Genomic DNA, 21866 nt, shown 5'->3' on the forward strand with positions numbered 1-21866 from the left:
ACCTCCAATTATCCATCGGTTACCCGAGGAGCTGCAGGGAAGTGGCCCGTATAGGTCTATGCCGACGCGATCGAAAGGCCGAGCCGGGCAGGGCAGCGGCTGTAGCTCACCAGGAGAGCGCTGTGGAATTTCACGTCGTTGGCACGCCGTGCAAGCGCGTACGTACTGGCGCACGAAGTGATACATTCCGTGCCAGTAGAAACGCTGCCTTAGCCGAGTATACGTTTCCAGAACACCGGCGTGACCATTATGAGGAGCAGCATGAAAATAAGCGCATATGTCAGAACGCATGTGTCGTGGTATCACCAGGAGCCATTTGCGACCATCAGGCAAGTAATTTCTGCGGTAAAGAACGTTGTCGCGGGCAGTAAAGTGAGCGGCTTGGCGACGAAGTGTTCGAGAAGAGGGTGTGGCGGATGGGCCGTGGAGGAAATTCAGCATAGTTGAAAGCAGGGAATCCTTACGCTGCTCGTCCGGCATATCAGCGACGTTGAAGGCTGACATGGATGCGAAGAGCGGAGACACTGAAGCCACATCACAAGGTAGCGGCGATCGGGAAAGCGCATCGGCGTCAGAGTGCTTTTTGCCCGATGGGTAGATAACGCGGATATCATATTCTTGTAAGCGGAGTGCCCATCGGCCTAGGCGACCTGACGGATCCTTCAACGAGGACAGCCAGCAAAGTGAATGGTGGTCGGTGACAATGTCAAAAGGGCGACCATATAGGTATGGACGAAATGTGACGAGCGCCCAAATAATGGCCAAGCACTCCTTTTCTGTTACTGAGTAGTTGGCTTCTGCCTTCTTTAAAGTGCGGCTCGCATACGCGACGACGTACTCGTCATAGCCATCTTTCCGTTGTGCGAGGACTGCACCAAGCCCGATACCGCTGGCGTCCGTATGTACCTCTGTAGGCGCTGTGGGATCGTAGTGTCGAAGAATCGGTGGCGAAGTAAGTAGGCGACATAGTTGCTGGAAGGCTTCGTCACAGGAAGTTGACCACGCGGAGATGCCGTTGGTAGCGGTAAGCAAATTGGTCAGTGGTGCGATGATAGTCGCAAAATTGCGCACAACACGCCGAAAGTAAGAGCAGAGCCCTATAAAGCTGCGGAGCGCCTTAAGAGTAGTGGGCGTCGGAAATTCTGTGACCGCGCGAAGCTTGGCTGGGTCAGGAAGCACACCGTCCTTCGATACAACGTGACTCAATATTGTTAACTTGCGAGCAGCAAAACGGCACTTTTTGATGTTAAGTTGGAGGCCAGCAGAGGTAAGGCAGGTCAGTATCTCACGCAAGCGAACGAGGTGCGTCGGGAAATCTGGCGAAAACACCACGATATCATCAAGGTAGCACAGACATGTTTTCCACTTGTAGTTGCGAAGGATGGTGTCCATCATACGCTCGAAAGTAGCGGGCGCGTTGCAGAGCCCGAATGGCATTACGGTAAATTCGACAAGCCATCGGGCGTGATGAAAGCTGTCTTCTCACAATCATCATCTGTCATCGGCACTTGCCAATAGCCGGAGCGAAGATCCAAAGATGAGAAGTACTCCGCGCCTTGCAAGGAGTCGAGGGCGTCATCTATCCGAGGCAGCGGATAGACATCTTTACGAGTGATCTTATTGAGTCGACGGTAATCCACACAGAAGCGTATTGACCCGTCCTTCTTGCGTACTAATACTGCAGGAGACGCCCAAGGACTGTGAGAAGGGCGAATGACGCCACGGTGCAGCATGTCGTCGACCTGCTCGTTAATGCTCTGTCGCTCGGCTGCCGACACGCGGTACGGTCGCTGGCGTAAAGGAGGATGGGAACCAGTGTGTACGCTGTGAGTGACGGTTGCCGTACGCCCCAGAGATGGTTGTTCACAGTCAAACGACGAGCGAAAATTCTGAAGAAGCGCGAGGACTTGCTGGCGATATGGAGGCGGCAGATCGGCGTCTACGACAGATTCAAGAACGTCTGACGACGACGACGACGACAATGATGATGATGACGTGCACGGCACGGGAGAAGTGAGGGCGTCGAGTTCATAACAGGCCGTTTCGTCGGAAGCATCGAGAATGTGAAGCGGGTCAAGGGGCTGAACACGACCGAGTGATTCGCCGCGCAGTAACGTCACAGGGTAGTGAGACGGGTTACACACAAGCATTGAGGATAATCCAGACACAGTGGCGAGGACGGCAAATGGGAGAGGTAGGGCCTTGCGATGTAGAAAAATAGGCGACGGTGTAAAAAGTACTGTAGCGTCTGGCGCGGTAGAGCAAGAGACGGGCACAAGCACACACATGTCGGGTGGTATGTCCGTATCGGACACAATAGTGAGCTTGGAGGCTTTTTGTTCACAGGGGTCAGGCAGCGGGGCATCGGCAAGCGGGAAAAGCGCCACTTCGGCCCGGGCACAGTCGATGATGGCACGATGGTGAGATAAGAAGTCCCAGCCGAGAATAATGTCATGTGAACATGATGACAACACGAGAAATTCAACAACATAGACAATCCCGTCGATGACCACCCTTGCAGTACATTGAGAAAGCGGGGCTATATGCTGCGCAGTCGCGGTGCTTAGAAGCATACCAGACAACGGCGTTGTGACCTTATGGAGGCTGCGACAAAGCTTTTCGTCGATAACAGAAACTGCAGCCCCAGTATCAATAAGCGCAATTGCGGCGGTTCCTTCGACCAAAACGTCCAATAAATTGCGTGGCGACTGTGCAGGCCTTGTAGAAGTCGCGAAGCTTGCAGTTCGTGCCTGCGGAACTGCAGCAACTAGTTTCCCTCGCTAGGTGACTGGCGGCGACGTAAGGGGGAAAGTGAGCGACGGCGTGGTGATGGCGAACGATGTGTGCCGACAGGGCGTCGAGGAGGCGGCGAAAACTCGTGGTCAGGAAGCATCGCATGCCCGGTAGTATCATGGGAATAGGCATATCCAGGCGGTGCGACAGTAGCGTTAGCAGGTGGCATGCGACGATGGCAGAAGCGCGCAACGTGGCCGGCGACACCGCAAGCGAAGCATATGGGTCGGTTGTCGCGTGTGCGCCAAGGGGTCTGAACTGAGCGTCGAGATTGAATGGGAGGCGACGCGGGAGGAGGTGCAGCTTGAAGTCGCATTGGCGCCGGAAACGAGAACGTCGGCGGCGCAGGTCGCGCGGCAACTTCGGCATAGGTCAGAGGTGCAGCCACGTGAAGGCAGGGTTGGGCGAAAGGTAAAGACCCAGCAAGTTCCTCGCGAATGGCCCGCCTAATGGTAGCAGCCAGAGATGTGTCAGGCTGGGGAGGTCCGTCGTTGAGATGCAGCATAGACAATTGGCGCGCCACCTCCTCACGAATGAAATCCTTAATCTCAACAGAGAGCGATGCTGCTGGCGTGGTGTTTGAGCGAAGCGTGAGGCCCGAGAGAGAGTCGCCAGGTGCGACAGCGCTGCGCGCAAGGACCCTTTGTCGACGCAGCTCATCGAAGCTCTGGCAAAGAGTGACGACAGCTGCGACAGAAGTAGGGTTCCGCGCCAGGAGCATTTGAAATGCGTCGTCTTCGATGTCCTCGAGCATGTGCTTCACCTTATCCTCTTCAGTCATGGTGGAATCGACGCGGGCGCAAATATCAACGACATCCTCTATGTAACTAGTATAAGCCTCGCCGGGCTGTTGAGCGCGCTGGCGGAGGCGCTGTTCAGCCCGAAGTTTTCGCAAGGCTGGGCGACCGAAGACTTCCGCGAATGCAGTTTTGAAAGCGGACCAGGTTTGCAGTTCCCGTTCATGATTGTGGAACCAGAGGTTCGCAACGTCAGCAAGATAGAAGATGACGCTACGGAGCTTCGTCGGGTCATCCCACTTGTTGTGTTCACTGACGGGCTCGTAGGTAGAGAGCCAATCTTCTACGTCAGTCTCACCTGATCCGCTAAAAACAGGAGGGTCCCGCTGCCGTTGCACGGCGCCGCACATGACAGGAGCGGCAGATGCGCCAAGCGGATTGTTGGGAGCGTCGTTCATAGTAGCGGCTGGAGCAGATGTTAAAGTTCGGCTGCGAAGTTCCAGGGTGAGGTCGGGGAGTGCAGCACCTTCCACCAAATGTAATAAGATGATTTATTATAAAGCACTAGGCACAGTCTAGTTGCACTGGCAGTAGACGAACGCTGATCGCGCGCACAGCCGACACAAGAGCGCCTTCTTCGTCTTCCTCTTCACCACAGATTGATTGATTTCGAAGACAATCACATGGACTGTGAGCGCGATAGCTGCTACGCTAGGCGCTTTGCAGTGGTTCTAAGGTGGCATTTTTGAACACGGGTCCCAATTGTTTAGAATTTGCGGTACGCAGAAGGTGCTGGCTTTTGAATTGCGTTGCGAAATATACATTTCAGTGCTACCTTTGCACCGCCACTATATATAGAAACGAAGCCTCAATACTGATAAAATAATGGAAGATTCAATATGTTATCCAGATGCATTTATGATTCGGTTGCGGTATCTTCTGAGGTACCATGTTATTGGCCGTGATCTGCGAATACAACCCTGAAAAGCTACAATTAGTGAACTCCATTACTGTAGCTTAATGCGTTCGAGCTCTTTGAATGACAAAATGTTTTCGTCGTTCAATATCTGTACTTTATTTGCTATGTCAAGAACCGATAGCATGCATTGACATTCGATGATTACCGAGGCTCCGAGTTCAGTTGCTTAAGTTCCTTATAACCAGGTGAGATTTGACGCTAGGCTAGAGCCTAGCGTCAAATGCAATGGAGCTTTTGTTGATGCAAAGCTTTTGTTCATCAAATGCATTTTGATCGTGACTGGGACAGCACGTTAGTTCCTAATATTAGTGTGCCCAACGGAAATAAAAAAAATGCATTTGTACCTCGAGTATGTTCAGTGATAAGAACGCTAATTTTTATGAGCCAAAACCATTTGGGTCCCAGTTTTATAGCTTGATCAAGCGATACCAATTTGCATTAAAAACGTTGTAACTTTTTCAGTCGGAGACTTCATAATTGCTTGAAACGAACAACTTTTTACTACTGCATGAGAGTGTAACCAACCAAAAAGATGTAAAAACAAACGCATTTTTTTTTGTTGCTGCACCAGTGCATGACATAGACGAAAAATTTAATGGCAACCATATAGCAGAAAAACAATTATTTGAAATGCTATTCATTCAACACGAGGAAGCCATTGCCCCCCTTAATAGCGGGATGAAAGAGTACTCATAGCTCAGCCCGCATCTAACAAGTTCTTTCACAATCCTGTCACCAATGTACAGTTTCAAATTAAGAGCCACGAAATACGCAACGAAATGCGTTATTGTAACAGTTCAGCTTATTTTCCGAAACGGCCACTGAGCTGAGTGCTCCAGAAAATTAAATGGAAGAATAGTCTATTTATCAGCTTGTCTTACAAACGGCTATTTCAAAACTACTGCTACATAGTGCGTTGACTTGCGTGCTGATGTGACATCGTTTCTGCCCTTTTTCATAAATTCCGAGTGTACAGCGGTACATTGAAATATTTTAATAAGATCGTAATTATTTTAATGTTTTGAACTAGTCAAAGTTGTGACTTCAAGTAATCTGCCTGCGTGAACAGAATCGCTTTATCTGCCACGAGCAAACTCCTTTTCTTTTTTGTCTGCATAACCTGATAACATATCAGGTGCAATATAGAAGGTCCTTATACTGTTTAGTTTGGGAAAATGGCACACAGTTTCCCAGTCTTTGAAACTCAGACGGTGTAGAGTGTGGGCCTACTATGAGGAAGACTAAGTATAACATGCTCTTGAAGATCAAGCAATCAACGAGATAACAACAAAGATGTGATATGTGCACCTTCGACAGAAGCGAGTAAGCCGACAACGTATTGTCTCTCCTACGGTTTCGAAATAAACATGGCGATTGTGCAACCGCAAGACGTTTCTTTCATAGTTTGGGAAGCTTTACTGCAGCTAAGAAAAAATATTGTGGAAGTATGCTATAAGGCAACGCTTCGTCGTACTCCAATAGTTCAGCTATCCATGCTCTTCACTGCTGGGGACTCCTGATTGCCTCAGGGCATCAAGTGTATCCACAACAACGCGTGGAGCGAGGCTACACAAGAGATCCTGCACTTCTTACTCTCGTTTCATTTCGTACCTGTGGTACCATTATCACGTAGTTCTCCTTTGTTTCTGCGTCTGTACTCTTTGCCACTTCTGGAATAAACCCCCAAGTCATCTCGAAAGAGAAGCACACGACAAATTATACCAATGAGTGAACACGAAAAGAAAAGGTACTCGCGCATCTTTCAGGAGCGACCACCCAGAACGAGAGATAGAGAAAGGCACACGCCAGGAAACAAGGTCGCGTCGTTGTAACCTGGAACTTTTTCTGCAACTGCTTATTTCCAGGACACCGGGCATAATAGCCTCTAGGCAAGGGAGACACACATGCTACAACTACGACTGCTAGATGCCTCATTTCACAGTGCCATCTTTTATTCTACGGCAGAGAACAATTATCACTTCGATTAGCTAACTATTACCTAAGCAATACATAAACTACAGTTCTGTTTCTTTAGTTTGGAATGAGCGATCCTTATAACCTATTAGAAAAAAAAGATCCGAAGTAAAAATTATAAGAACACTCTTACGCATTCAATTCGTTCCCGATGAAACGATCTGAAGATAAAAATCAAACGTTAGCATCACTAAATGGGCTTTCATAAATGCTCGTGTGGTAATACATAATTGTTGTCGCGTCTATGGGCTCCTAATGTAAATACCACTTCTGCCTGCGTTCACTATCGTGTTAGTAGAAAAATATGTGGTATCGTAGATCACTGAAATCAATGAAGGATAAATGCTTCTGCCAGAGACGTCAAATTAAGATTTAGGTGTTCGAGAGAACTTCATCTGTATGTATACTGGTTCTGAAGCAGCCTCAGGGTACTTGACGCTCAGATGTATTGGCACACCGAAGTGACAATGCATAATACAGCAAAGAGCGCAAGATATCCACAAAAGATTAAGTAAACAAATCACTCCAGGGTCATCTTCCGGCTAAAGATTATCGTGCAGTGGCGAAAGATGTAGGCAGAGAGAAAAAAAAAGTTTGCGTGCGAAACAAAGGAAGAACAACACGCATACAATAGATATCATTTTTGCGCTGTTCGACATGTTATGTCTTAACAGCAACGAGCCCACGTAAAAATTAATTCGCACCGTGATACACGTGCTGTTGCATTTGGAGGCGATCCCACCGCTAGCAACCAGTTGTAGGAGTTGAGGAGGACGTCGCGATGATGCACTTGGGAAGTTTATTTACATTATTTACAGCGAGAGTCAATTAACAGTCTTAGAGTCATTACGGGCCGGCAGCAACTCGGACGCTGATGCCCGTCGCAAGAAGTTCGAAAAGGATGAATCAAGGAATGCTCCAGGAATCCTCTGCGGCTCCCGGTCTGCGCCTTTTGAGCCCTTCGGTGGCTCGAAGGCACGTCACGTTCGGCCAATGGGAGAGCCCGCTCAGGTGACGCCATTTTCGGCCAATGGTAGGCGCCCGTGCGATGGAGTCACACCCGGCGAAGAGAGTCGCTGCTCGTGTGTTTGTCCGAGGGCTTTCTTCTCCCTGCGGTCTTGCCTTGCTGACTTGCAATGCGCCGTCACCATAGAGAGATGGGGCGACGCCGCCAGGTTGTCACGGCGCATTACAGCCGTCAGGTTGTCACGGCGCATTACAGCCGTCCAGTTGTCACGGCGCATAACAGCCGTCAGGTTGTCACGGTGCATTACAGCCGTCTTGCTTCGGGACCCACTCTACCCGCAACAGTGCCAGGCTCTCGATTTACTTTCGGGAAGAGCCAAGCAGTGAATAGCTCCACGGGCTGCACACGAAGTGGGGTCCGCCAGCTTGTTTGCACGTGTCGTGCCTCAGGAATGTGGTATCCGTGCTTCTGCGCTCCTCAATTAGCTGTGGTGCGATTTGATGTGGTCTGGGGAACCCGAAGTAGGCTCAGGAAACGGTCCCGTATCTAACAGTGCCCAGCTCTAAGGTTTACACACATTGGCTTATTACAGTTCTCCGAAGAATCCCAATCGCCACTTACACGGGCTCTACGCAGCATTGTAATTGCACTTACCGCCAAACATTCCACGACATGCCTCAGCGCTGCAGCACCGGTTGTGGATCAGAGTAGCTTTCACTCATTAGAGTAGTTACCAAATCGGAATGGCTCACTCGCCAATGTTCACTAAGTGCAGATGTGAAGATAGCATCGATCATTCCTTCTGCCACGGTTATTGTGCATCGACAATCAACGCCAGATTTTCCAGGCCCCCTTGAGTAGGGTGGAGTGGACGATCCGCCTTTTACCGAAGCAAAGGCCCTGCAAGGCTGGCCTCACATCTCATCAACCAAGAAAGCCACACGAGCGCTTCAACGTTAACTATAGAACCGATAACCGTGACTGCCCTGATCATAAACAAAACTCACCTTGAGCGTGCGAGTGAACGCAGCGTTTCCTTGTATTGTTTCGCTTTAGCCTCCAACTGCAACTGCCCAGGGGTAGCGTAGCAAACTCGGCCAAATCTAGTTCCCCTTAGTTCCTTTTAGTAACTCCTTTTCTATCTAGAGCCAAGACAATGCTTTCGAATAATAGTTCTCCTCCAAATACTAAGACTCATCGGTCCCAAATGTCTATCGGCGAAGCACACAGTAAAGTATATGGCAGTTTTTGACTGCTTGCTAGCGTAATTGCGCTAGAGTAATTGCGTAACTATGTCCACAAGCACAAGACTGCTAGACAATCCACGTTGGCAGGTGCTTTATCATTTAACAGGATGACATCTGCGCCCTTATCAATTTTATGTTAAGCATTCAAAAATATTACTCGGGATGAACAAGTCCGCACAAAGAAGGCGCGATGCTTAAAAGAAACACAAATAGAATCTTGAAGCTATGCACAAAGAATTTAACGTTCCAATTCAAAGCTCACTGTTTACAAAGAGCCGTTTTCTGCACAGCATTTTCGAAGCATTTTGTGGCGGGCATAGTTACAATTTTGCATGCGCATGCCAATAACGTTCAGCTGCAAACACAAGGGGTACCTGATGTGCGACTACCGGTTTTGAATCAATTTTCTCGGCTAGATTTCTCTGTTTTTCTGTTTGATTTCATTCTCGCGATAAACGGCGTCTCAGCGGCAGACATAGCTGCTGGCTCGTCACGACCCAGAACTTTTCTCTAGCGCTAAGCAGTTGATTTACCTCTATATCGAGACTCTAGAAGACAAAGAGTCTCACTTGTACCTTCTCGGGTTGATTTTGATTTGTCTTCAAAGCGGATGACATACCTTTAAAAACATTAGTATCAAGTCGCATAATTGGAGTGTTGCCTCCTCAGACCTAATGGCTCGATTCAGGTAAAAAAGTCGCAGTTTCGCCTGAAAACCGAAACATCGATTGTAATAGCAAATTAGTTGAGAGTAATGCGAAGTCAGGATAGCAGTTGTATCCGCCGAATAAACTTGGAAAAATTCGCTTACTTAATTAATTAACAAGCGTGGTTTCAGCGCACACAGGCATATATGAACGTACTCGATTATCGCGGACACTGGGTGTCAAAACGCTGGCGTGAAAAAGCGCGGCAGCCGCAGCGAGTGAAGTGACCTTCCTGCTGTCTATCGCTTCAACGCAAACAGCGGCGAGAAAACCGCACGCACAGAGGTATGAGCCCTCTACAGATCACTTTCGAGATAGAGGGCGTGCATCCCATGCCGCCGCGCAAAGTACACTCAGTTGCTGGCGGAGTAAAAGTCGGCCCTCCCCTCCCTCCCACGCTGCCTCCCCACTTTCCTCCACTTCGCTCGCGAGATCGAGCCTCGATCGGCAATTACCCTTGCGCCCGGTCCGAGGTACACAGCTGCTGCCAGAGCCCGCCCCTCTTCCGTCCACCCCGTCCCCCCCCCCGGCATTTCGCGCGACGGAAGACGGCGCGTTTGCTCTCCGCCTGCCTCCCTCACGCGCGCCAGATTGAGCCGCAATCATCGACTCCCTGCGTGCTTTCAGTCGCACATACAGCATACGGCGCGCGGCGACAGTGTTATCGCCTTTGGAGTTTATACGGGACGGCATGGTGACGGCGACGTCGGCGCCAACGGCGAAAATGCGCCTTGAGTCTCGATATAATGACCGTCGCAATAAAAGAGGAACAAATGAAAAGAGACAGGCAGGAAGTTTACCCATAACAGAAAATTTGATTGGCTATTCTGCATTGAGAGAAGAAGAAATGGGAGGTCGCCTTTCTTTAATTAGTGAAAGAATTCGGTGAGGTTGACTGCCCTCATAAGTCAGGCGAAGAACAGGTGGAAAGATTTACGGTATCGATATAGCAGCAGGGCATCAAGACTAAAGAAACGTGAATGCAATAACGCAGACAACGGCTTTTCCTTTACAAACATCATTGAAGTTTACAAAAGACGCGAGACCCGCCGTGGTTGCTCAGTGGCTATGGTGTTGGGCTGCTGAGCACGAGGTCGCGGGATCGAATCCAGGCCACGGCGGCCGCATTTCTATGGGGGCGAAATGCGAAAACACACGCGTACGTAGATTTAGGTGCACGCTAAAGAACTCCAGGTGGTCGAAATTTCCGGAGTCCTCCGCTACGGCGTGCCTCATAATCAGAAAGTGGTTTTAGCACGTAAAATCCCATAATTTTAAAGACGCGAGGTGAAAAGTTAGCGAGAGGAGTTACTTAACAAATAAGCTGCGTAAGCAATTTGTCAGGCGAGGCGCCAACTATATAACAAATGCAACAGATCCTCTCTGTTCAACAGAAAGACCGCTTGTAAGAAAGCTATCGATGTTTGAAATAACTGTGTCGCAGCTTTGTTACCTGCTCGTGATTCTCGAGTGGAACGGATGCGGACGCTGAGTAGTTTCCCACATTTCTGTCGGATCCCCTGTTTCGCGCGCTCGTAAGATCCTGACAACGTACATTGGTGAACGATAAACAGTACAGAAAGCCACTTGTATTTCTTACAAGATTGAAGCAGACACTAGAGACATACTGGAGGTACCAGAAATATTTTCCTTGGCTCACAGTGTCATTGCCTCTCTCGTTAAATAGCACGAGAGACGCTGGCGATAATCTGACATCTTCTGTGTTGCCAAAATTAACAGTGAAAGAAAGAAAAAAACATTTGTTTAATAGTAAAAAGAACACGCCACTTACTTGCATGTCCTAACAGTGAGTAGAAATAGCGTGGCGGCTCCTCCTGAACAAGTGCAGGCGATGTAGTGCAAGAGGTATTCTGCTTCCGCAGTTCAAATATGTCTCTCAACATAAGATTTTAAAAAAGCCATGGCGTACTTTCTAAAAACTTGAAGCTACTTACGCGTTCTTCAAGAGACAATACATTTTGCAGAACCGAAATACTCACTGATGTCAGGCATTTGTGAGGAAATATTATAACTCGAATCGAAACCGAAGCTTCCCTAAAATGTAGGAAATGCTTCGATAGAATCATTGAAACAATAGACCTGAGCACTGTGTAAGAGTGGCATCCAAGGTTCTATCGTAAGCCGCACTGCAGGTTCTTACACCTATTTGTTTCTTTTTACTGGAAAAGTTCGCCTATCAGACCAGGCAGCTACATTCACGCAATGTGAGTAGGGCTTTTTCAAATAAATACAAGAAACCTGTGTATGGGCAGTAAAAGTGCAAGATTTTTTTGTCCTGTTAAAGAACGTTTCAGAAATCACCTACTTATCGTATTTTTTGGAATAGGCATGGTTTTCATGCTGTGTACACAGGTCACGCAATTTGTAACGTGTTTGCACACGGTAAGGTACATCTATCACTAGAGAGATATTTAGCTAGGAAATGCTAACACATCGGAATTTCCTGCACCAATTCGTTCGAAAAATGGTACAACGCACCAATTTTATAGCCGGGAAGAGGCTGGCCATCTGAACTACGCCATTGGGACATTTCACACCAGGGTCCGTCCGTGTCTAACGCCTTTTCCTTGTGTGCGCGTCCTTTGTGTTTCGCTGGTACCCCCCTTTTTCAAGTTCATCACACCTATAGACTCGACGGCTATCACTAGAGGCATCGCGAGCGGAATATTTTGCCAACACACACGTTCCTCTTTTTAACTCATACCACCGACCACCACACATTCTTCATCTATTTCTTTACGCTTCAATTCTTTTCACGGAACCCCGAGGGTCGCTGCGCAACTACACGTTGCCACGGTAGTTTAACGGTAACATTCCGGAGCATCGGCGCAGCAACTCCTACAATCAAAGAACGAAATAAAGTTGTGCGGAAAACTACCGATCAATTACCACATTTTGCATCTTCAGCGGTCACTTGGTTGGCGTCATCGGTGCATGATATACGAGGCCTCCTGCTATGCTTGACAGAAGCAAATCGGTGCGGTAGTGTGATAGCCACCGTTAGCATGGCTGCCACTGGCTGCACGTTCGCATCGAGACGACAAGACTGTTTCGTGCACACACACTAGGAATGAAGGGAGTGTAGCTGTGTGTTTCAAGTTCCACTTTGCTTCTAAGCGTACTTTCACAACATACTATCCTCGATGGAGATCGTTTATTGTGCTTTCAGCTGTAGCAGACGCGTTTAATATTCGGCTAGTGCGATCAATGCTGCATGATTGAGGGAAATATTCGGTGAGCTTTTACTTTGAGCGAATCCTGCGCCTGAATTTTTCAAGCGAAGCTTATATTGGCTTACAAGTTTCGGTGGCGATATGCTCACGCCAAAAACCAGTTGGTCCCAGAGCAGAGCAGCTGCGGGAAAAGATGCTTTGATGACAGCTGCGCCGGCGCCGGCGCGTGAGTCATTAGCAAGGATTCCAGCTGCATAGGCGCACGCTCGCACCACGCGCGCAACCAATCAGAATCGTTTCGCTTCAGCCGCGGAGGGAAAGGGCAGGAAACGGTTTCGTACGCGCTGCGCCGGCTTCGTTTCCGTTCAGTTAAGTCTCGGAAAACGAATCGGACGCCCACGCGTTGTGCGTTCCCGCGAGGGAAGAGCAGTAGTCGACGAGCGGCGGCGAGAACTCGCCCGTGAAAGGGCTCGCCGTATGAGCGCTCATCCAGCCGTTAGAGCAGCGCAAACCCACGCAACCCGACAGCTACGAGAAGTTCCTGAGCTGCGGGAGCGGGCGGACGAAACAATCCACACCGTTACCTGTGGGTTACTTAACCATGACGAAGGTCAGGTGCATGCACGACAAGCTTCGCTTACCCCTATTTTCCGGTAGAGGAAGTGCTGGCAATTTTTTTGTTAGCAGAACGTATTGCGCACCGCCTGTGTGTGCGTTCGTGTGCGTGTGCGTGTGTGCGTGTGCGTGCGTGCGTGCGTGTGCGTGTGTGTGTGTGTGTGTACGTGCGTGCGTGTGTGTGTGTGTGTGTGTGTGTGTGCGCGCGTGCGTTCGTGCGTGCGTGCGTGTGCTTTCTCTACCTGGGGTGGCTGCCACATTACCGGCATGCAAGATCTTGATAACCATTTTTAGACTAGCCAAGTCCTTTTTTGTCCTTACCTACAAAGGACATCTGGGGGGGAGCTGACTATATTGCAACGCCGCCTAGTCAAATCAGCGCCGCCTACTCACTTTTAGGTGCAGATACACGGCATACTGGATAGTAAGCTGAACCTTGGTAGTTATTATACATGAAATAAAAAGGAAATGGAGAGAGAGAGAAAGACATTTGTCACATCACACTTATCAAAGCAAGAAAAATTTTCCCATGCTTGAACCACATTTCTCTGTAGATGCACAACCGCCATCTTCAACAACTGACAGCAGCGCCGTGCCACCAAGCGACCGGCAGATAAGGCCGGGCCTATCCAAGAAAGGCCCACCACTGGGGAATCGATATGTTGACATCGCATTTAGAGCCGTAATTTGCCTAAACAAATAGGGGGCAAATACTTTCTCATTAGCCCTCGTAGCTGCACTAATCAGCTAAGGACATTTGTTGCAGCCTTCGATGGGGGTCGTGAAGCGCAATGCAAGATACTGCTGACGAAAGCAATCATCCTGTAGTGGAAATAAAATAACTCATGATAACAAGATGATTTCACCACCAACAACAAGAATGGTGACGGCATCAGAAAGAACAACAAAACGCTGGCGCTTTCTGTAATTTCGGTAGGTCTTGTGTTTATAGCGCTTGTTATTTTTTGTCTGCCTTGCTTCTACTAGACTTGTCGATTCTGGCATAGCCGGCCTTAACGAAGCCTACCTTGTTGTTTTTCTACATACATTAAACAAAGAGATAAGAAATTGTGCTGTAGTGCTGAAAACATGAGCAAAGTAGGAACGTAGAAAGATGTGGGCGCAATGAAGCGTCCTTGTTAGTGGACATGCTAGTAAAAATCATGAGCCGTTCCACTCTGTGAAGGTGGGTAGAAACGAAGCTGTTTAGCAAACGACACAGAGGTGACACAGAATGCTAAACAAAGGTACGAACACCTTTATTGTCTTGATCGGTGGTCATCGTGACGATAGGAACACACACACGTTCTCGTATCACCTCTGTTATTATAATATTAATTCCGTCATATCCGCGTACAGTAAGGATTCCCGAATATATCAATGCGCGTACAAAGAGCGAGGCAGGAATAGAGAGGAGAATGCAATTGTTGCATGCTAGAGCAAACACTACCGATGAGGATCGCGCACAAAACGCCAAGCGCTGTTAGATACGGGACCTTTTCCTGAGCCTACTTCGAATTCACCAGGCCACATCGAATCGCGTCACAGTTAATTAAGGAGTGCAGAAGCACATCTACCCCGTTCCCGAGGCGCGGCACGTGCAAACGAGTTGGCGTCCCCCACCTCGTGCGCCGCAGGTGGAGCTATTCACTGCTTGACTCTTCCCGAAAGTGTAGCGAGAGCCTGGCACTGTTCCAAGTAACGTGGGTCCCGAGGCAAGACGGCTGTAATGCACCGTGAAGCCCTGGCAGCCATCCCCCCATCCGCCTTTGTGAAGGCAGTTGCAGAGCGGGAAGGCAATACCGCAGAGAGAAGTAAGCCTTCGGACAATTGGGGCCCAAGGAGCGACCCTGTGCGCCGGGTGTGACAATCGCACGGGCGCCTACCATTGGCCGAATATAACGACACCTGAGCGGGCTCGCCGATTGGCCGAACGTGACGTGACTTCGAGACACCGAAGGGCTTAAAAGCCAGAGACCGGGAGCAGCAAGAGAACATTCCTTCATTCATCTCTCGAGCTTCTTGCCACGGGCCGCAGCGTCCGAGTTGCTGGCGGCCCGTAATGACTTTATGGCTGTTAATTTCTTTGTACTCTAACTGTAAATAATGTAAATAAACCTCCAGTTTTCATCTTAAAGTCCTCCTCAACCTCGGCCAACTCCCGCACCCAACAGCAAGGTTCAAAATCTGGGGGACAGCAATTGGGATTGTCCTCCAGATCCAACAGCGCATGAGGGACGTCGCTGTTCGTAGACACGTTGCTCCTCGGGAGTGCTGACTATACGCGGCCTCCCCATTACGACGACCGAAGAGAAGTGAAATTCAGAATGGAGAGGGGCAGCTTGTCTTTTTGGTTTTTTTTATATAATTTCGCGAAGAATCGGCAGCGCCACCCCAAGGAGCCGAAGGAAACTGGACACGCGTGACGTTTCGACGGATCCGCCACCTCGGTGGAGCGGAAGAAAACTAGAAAGGCAAGTGCTTGGAGCGCCGACAAAGAGAGGCCAGTGCGAATGCAGACATGGCCTACGCGGGTTAGCCTTTTGGACTAAGATTTTTACCGTAGTATCTGCTTTTACCCTTATGCTTGGGACCACTTTTGGGCCCCAGGTGTGACAACGGTAGCTGAAAGGCGTGTTACAGGTACCCGAGCCCACTACCCGCAGTCCGCAAGAACTTGGACCTTTTCTGTACTATCGCCAGGATCGGCCTTCGTTTTAACAGCGATGCTGTTTAAGCTGGTCGTTAGCCCGGCGAACGTGCGCAGCAAAGCCTCGCCGAACCCGCCGTGGTTGCTCAGTGGCTATGGTGTTGGGCTGCTGAGAACGACGTCGCGGGATCAAATCCCGGCCACGGCGGCCGCATTTCGATGGAGGCGAAATGCGAAAACATCCGTGTACTTAGATTTAGGTGCACGTTAAAGAACCCTATAGGTCGTCAAAATTTCCGGAGTCCTCCACTACGGCGTGCCTCATAATCAGAAACTGGCCTTGGCACGTAAAACCCTATATTTTTTTAAAACCTCGCCGAGCGATGACGTCTTCGCGCAGGCCGGCAGCGTTTCACCGTAGCGTTGCCTCGACGCGCCGTACGGAGGCCGAGCATGCGCAAATGCGGATCTAAGCCGTGACGCCACCACGGGGCTATAATCTGGGTACCAGGGCACACTGGCATAACAGGGAACCAAGAGGCGGATAGGATAGCTCGAGGGCATACTAACCGGGCGTCCGACACATCCAGCCTTGAGGAACCCGAGTCAGTACCCATGGGCTACTCAGATATCCTAAATTATTATAAAGGGATCCGACTGAAGTACCCACCCCCGGATAAGGATCTAAGCAGAGAGGATGCTGTTGCATGGCGACAACTGCAGACGGGTACTTTCCCGAATCTAAACCTTCTGAATAAAATTTTCCCTACACAATATGAGGCTAAGTGCCCATGGTGCGGAGAGAAACCAGATCTGTACCACATATCATGGGCGTGTCAAAATATTGAGTCCCCAACTATCTATAAAATTAAAAACACGAGTGCGGAACAGTGGGAGAGTATGCTTTCCAGCGCAAGCTTGAACGGCCAAAAGCGCCTAGTAGAGCGAGCTCGCGGGTTGGCGATACTCAGTGGAGCCTTGGACTAGGGCACCAACCCTGTGATTGCAGACAGAACATTCCATCAGAAGATGGAAGAGGCCGTCTGAAGCCGCGAAGATCTCTTTTCTAGAGCCCAGTAAATGTTTTCTGATCCGATCCGCTCTGCGGCGGAACCTACGGAACAGCCGAGTCCTCGACGAAGAGAGAGATGGGGAGACAGAAGAAGAGCGCCACTCCCGAAGAAGAGGAAACTCGAGAACGGATGCGACGACTTCGGGAGCGGTGGCGAAACGTCAGCGCGTGGCAGAAGATCCAGAGTTATGAGCTCACGTTACCGAGCAAAAGCGTGCGTGCAACGATACGCATCGACAAAGCAATCCGGGCGTGCGAGTCATGAAGAAGTTTCAGCGTCTGGTTAGGAAACCCATGCGAACCCGTTCTTCGGGCTTGCAGGTGGGTATGTAAATGACAGCTGGGCTCTTTCCAGACATGTCGCAGAAGAAACCACGCATAAACATAGACGAACCAAGAATAACTTAGGTGGGGCCGGCAGCTTCGCTGTTTGCCTAGTCTTCGCGCCACTAGTACGAAGCTGCCCAAGGTTTTTTTTTTTTTTTTTGTTCTTGTTGACGCAGAACGAAATTATAGTGCACAGAACCCTAGCCATAAACAGCTTGGCTGTAAAAGAAGAAGTAGTCATAATAAACGAGAAGTAACAATGCTCGCGGAACATGCGCCCAATCACACAGAAACATACAAACCCGGGGGCGCGCGCGGTACCAACCTCATAAATATTGCGCCAGATGTAAATGTGGCATTTTAACGCAACACCTGTACTGCTTATTTGTGTTGCAGACCAAGATAATGAGCTTCCTGCCCACACACTTTGAGCGTCCTTGGCTCAGTGCCGGAACTATACCATCCCACATCGCAACGCAGTTCTAGTTATGCACGTTACCAGTAACGAATAACGTCGAGGAATTTCGCAATATGCTGCCGAGTTGCTGCAGAGTCTTATGCGCCCTTAATGGGACCGGCAAAACTTCGAGACGCAATTTTTCCTTGATGCGTTTTCTAAGGGACAATATTCTGCGTCAGGAAGTAAGACGGAGCTAAGGGAAAGTAAAGTTTTAGGAAGAGGCAGCAGGGAGAAGTAAGAAAACTTCCAGGGACGCTAACCGGGCACCTTAGAACTGAGAAAAAGCAAGAGATGGAGAACTTTGAGAAGTTCAGTGGGATATCGGTGCATAGATAGTAAGTGTTTAGTATGTTGGGTGGCCTTAAGGAGCGCGTATTTTGTTTTTCGCACTTGACCCGTTCGGTTGCTAGAAAGGATGGAGGAGACATCTGAAATCGTGAAAAGGTGGAGTGTTTTGCTTTTATAGCCACATGCAGAGCATATTACAGTCCACTTTCTTTAATGTGCAGTCTGTTAATTCAACTTTTCACTTAATTCGAACGTACATGGAAAGTCCCGGCAAGAAATAATGCATTCTATGGAAGCTTAGTCCGAACGCGAAAGCATGCCACTTCGGGTAATTCGGTCTCTGCCGTCGTCTCCTCCCGCGTGCAACAGCTACGAAGACTTACAAAACAATAAATTCAGCAGAACGTGCTACAGCGTCCCTACGCGTGAAGCTGCAGTTCTACTTTACTTTTACTTTCATAATGGTAAGAGCTTCGCGTCTAAGCTATGTCGACGTTGAGGCAGCGTGTAAACACGTCGGCCCTAGTGGCTGCATGGCGATGGAGTCAGGCTTCAACAGCAAGAGGCACTAAGGCATTAGAGAATACCTCGAGCAGTAAAGTAGATTTGAATTCGTTAAGTATGCCGCTGGTTGTTGATCCGACCTTCTGGATAATTGGCTCCTATTATGGCTCCTATGATTATGGCTCCTATAAATGGGATGCCAGCGAGGCCTTTTTGAAACAGAATGTTAGAAATACTTCGCAAGTCAGAGGATATCACGGAACTAAATTACATAAACAGAACAAACAGGAAAAGCATGTGGATGGCACCGTGAAACAAAGAAACGTACAAGAACAATTATACCAAAATAATTAGCAATTAACTAATCAATCAATCAATCACTCAATTGTTTATTTAATGTGCCAGGAACGACACTGATGTCTCCGTGCTATGCACAGAAAAATAAGATACACAAGAAAACTGAAATGCAACACAACTACGTCTAAGAGTTATGAGATAAAAAAGTAGAATGAGAAAACAAAAACAAAAACAAACTGAATAACCAGCTACATGATGAACAACAATAAAGCACTAACACAACATTTAGAGAGGGTGGACATGTAAGGAACAAGAGTATCTATGGGAAGTCAGCAGAGGAGTGCAACTACAAAGAAGACCCATGAGAAAGTGCGAACCTCTGAAGCGAAAGAAGACAGCCCGTGTTGAACAATATGAAAATGGAGAGATAAACAGTTGTAAAGATTTTCCGTTCTGTGAGGAGGGCAGTGACCGCTGAAAGAGGCAGGAAAGGGGAAGGGCCTACGTCCCTTCTTAGTCTTCAGCGGAACCCGCGGTGAATCAGAAGGTAATACCTGTAGATCCCCACATGTAATAATTCCCTGAACGACTTTATATAAAGAGACAACGTCGCTTCAACTACGTCTGCAGCTAAGTTTGCAGGACGATTATTTTGACTGAAAGAGTTGTTGATGTGCGATGGATGAATGTATGGATGAAAAACTTTATTAGGGTCTTTTAGGGCGCGCCCTAGCGCGCAGCGGGCCGCTCCCACGTCGGGACAGAGAGGCCGAGCCTCTCCGCTGCGTCGCGGGCCCGTTGGACAGCCCATAACTGTTCTTCGAGGTTGGGGCTGTGTAGGACAGCATCCCAGCGTGAAGAAGTGTTACTTTCATCGCCGCGTAACGCGGGGCATCGCCAGAGCATGTGAGGTAAGTTCGCTAAGTCATTGCATAGTGCACATGCATTTGTCGTCTGAATTTCGGGGTACATCTTGTGAAGAAGTAGGGGGTTTGGGTATGCCCCCGTCTGTAGAAGCCTTAGTGTCAAAGCCTGAGGTCTATTGAGTTTGCAATGTGGGAGGGGGTAGATCCTCCGAGCCAAGTAAAAGTGCTTAGTAATTTCGGTGTGCGAGGAAGGAGAGTCCCGATTGTCAGTACCCCCGGCGTCACGCTGCCCGGTAGCTACGCGGTTGATGATCCCTCGCGCAGCTCCGTGTGCAGACTCATTGAGGTTGGGCGGGGCACCCTCGATCTGTCCCATGTGGGCTGGAAACCAGATTAATGTGTGTGGCGTGATCTCTTTGCTTCCTAATATCCCTAGGGCCAGCTCGGATATGGTTCCTTTGGCAAATGCCCTAACAGCTGCTATCGAGTCACTGTAGATTGATGTCCTCTTGTTGTCCAATAAGGCCATCGCTATTGCAGCCTGCTCTGCGATTTCAGAGGACGTCGTCCGAATCGAGATTGCGTTCGTTATTTGGCTTTCATGATTTACGCTAACTACAGCGAAGGCCTGTCCGTCGGCGATGTCGATGTCAGAATGCGTCGGCGATGTCAGTCCGAATGCGATGTCAGTCCGAATGCGATGTCAGTCCGAAGGCGATGTCAGTCCGATGTCAGAATGCGATGTCGATGTCAGTCCGTCGGCGATGTCGATGTGATGTGCGATGTCAGAAAATTATTTTTATACATACTATAAGGCACTGTTTAATCCATACGAGCTAGAACTACAACGAAGAAGAAGAACAAGCTGTGATGATAATTAAAGATGAGGAATTTGTGCGAGTGATGATGATGTTTAGAGATGAAGAAGAGTCAGTCATGGGTCGCGTTCACACTAATGCCCTCCCGCGGTGGAAGCGGCCGCCTGGTCGCGCGGCATTATGATGAAACGCGCGAGTGTGCGGTTTTAAAATCACCATACTGATAACATATTTATGCACACGCTCAGTTATTATATTTTATTTTCTTGTGCAATTACACGCCACTGAGGCATATTCAAGCAATGAGAGACAGGCGAATATAAATGACTTGAGGAAGGGAAGCGAGGTTGGGAAATATCTTGTGAGTCTGCATACAGAACTCACCACGCGGAGATATCGTGATGCTATGCGTTTAGAATGGGCAGAGAAGCTTAAGGTAAGCTAAAAAGCACACCGAGATTGTTGTCAACACTGCATGATCAGCTAAACAATCGAATAGTGTATTAACGTTTTACGCGAATATCAATAAATAAATAAATAAATAAATAAATAAATAAATAAATAACTCAACCAATCAACCGATCAATCAACTGTTTATTATGTAGCTCATAAACTGCTATATAAGGAACATTCGTAATGGTACATATAAAACCTTTAAGCGAGACACAATATACAAAGAAGACAAACGTAGCAGACAAAGCAGTGTGAGATAGATAAACAAACAGGGAAATAGAAAACAAATAGGCGTGCGTTAAAAGGTCTTAATCATAAAGCATAATTATCTACATACATCGAAAACACCAGAAGGAACCTCAGAAATATGTTAATACATGCCGAATACTTATTGCATGTCTCCTGGAATCGAGCCATAGGACAGTCTCTAATGCAGCAAGGCCGCGCGGAAATCGCGTACTGCTACCTGGATTACTTTTGCCGCACTGAAAATTGCACATGACTAAGAAGTTCTGGGCAATGTATCATGCCACGGATAATTTTATAGTGGAACAAAAGTGTGATTTATTACTTCTTGATTTTGGAGGTGTCAGTTTAGTTATGCTTGGAAGTGCTAGACTATAGCCACCAGAAAGCAAAAGTGGTGCTTTAAAACAGATATAATTTATTTTGGACGCAACGAGGTCAGAATTGGATTTGCAGGTTCCGCCTAAAACTACTGAGGCACAGTCCAGTATAGTGGCAGGCGCACAGTAAAGGTAACATGAGAGTGGGAGCCATGGAATATGCGACAAACAGTACCGAGAGCGCGAAAGGAGCGTAGTATCGCATATTTAGCGTCTTAAGAGATGCTTAGCGTTTTGGCAACGTACATTGATCTTGTACAGTGGAGCATCCCGAATGATGTACGAAAATCTT

The sequence above is a fragment of the Dermacentor andersoni genome, chromosome 9, assembly GCF_023375885.2.
Source record: "Dermacentor andersoni chromosome 9, qqDerAnde1_hic_scaffold, whole genome shotgun sequence".
In the NCBI taxonomy this organism is placed as follows: Eukaryota; Metazoa; Arthropoda; class Arachnida; order Ixodida; family Ixodidae; genus Dermacentor; species Dermacentor andersoni.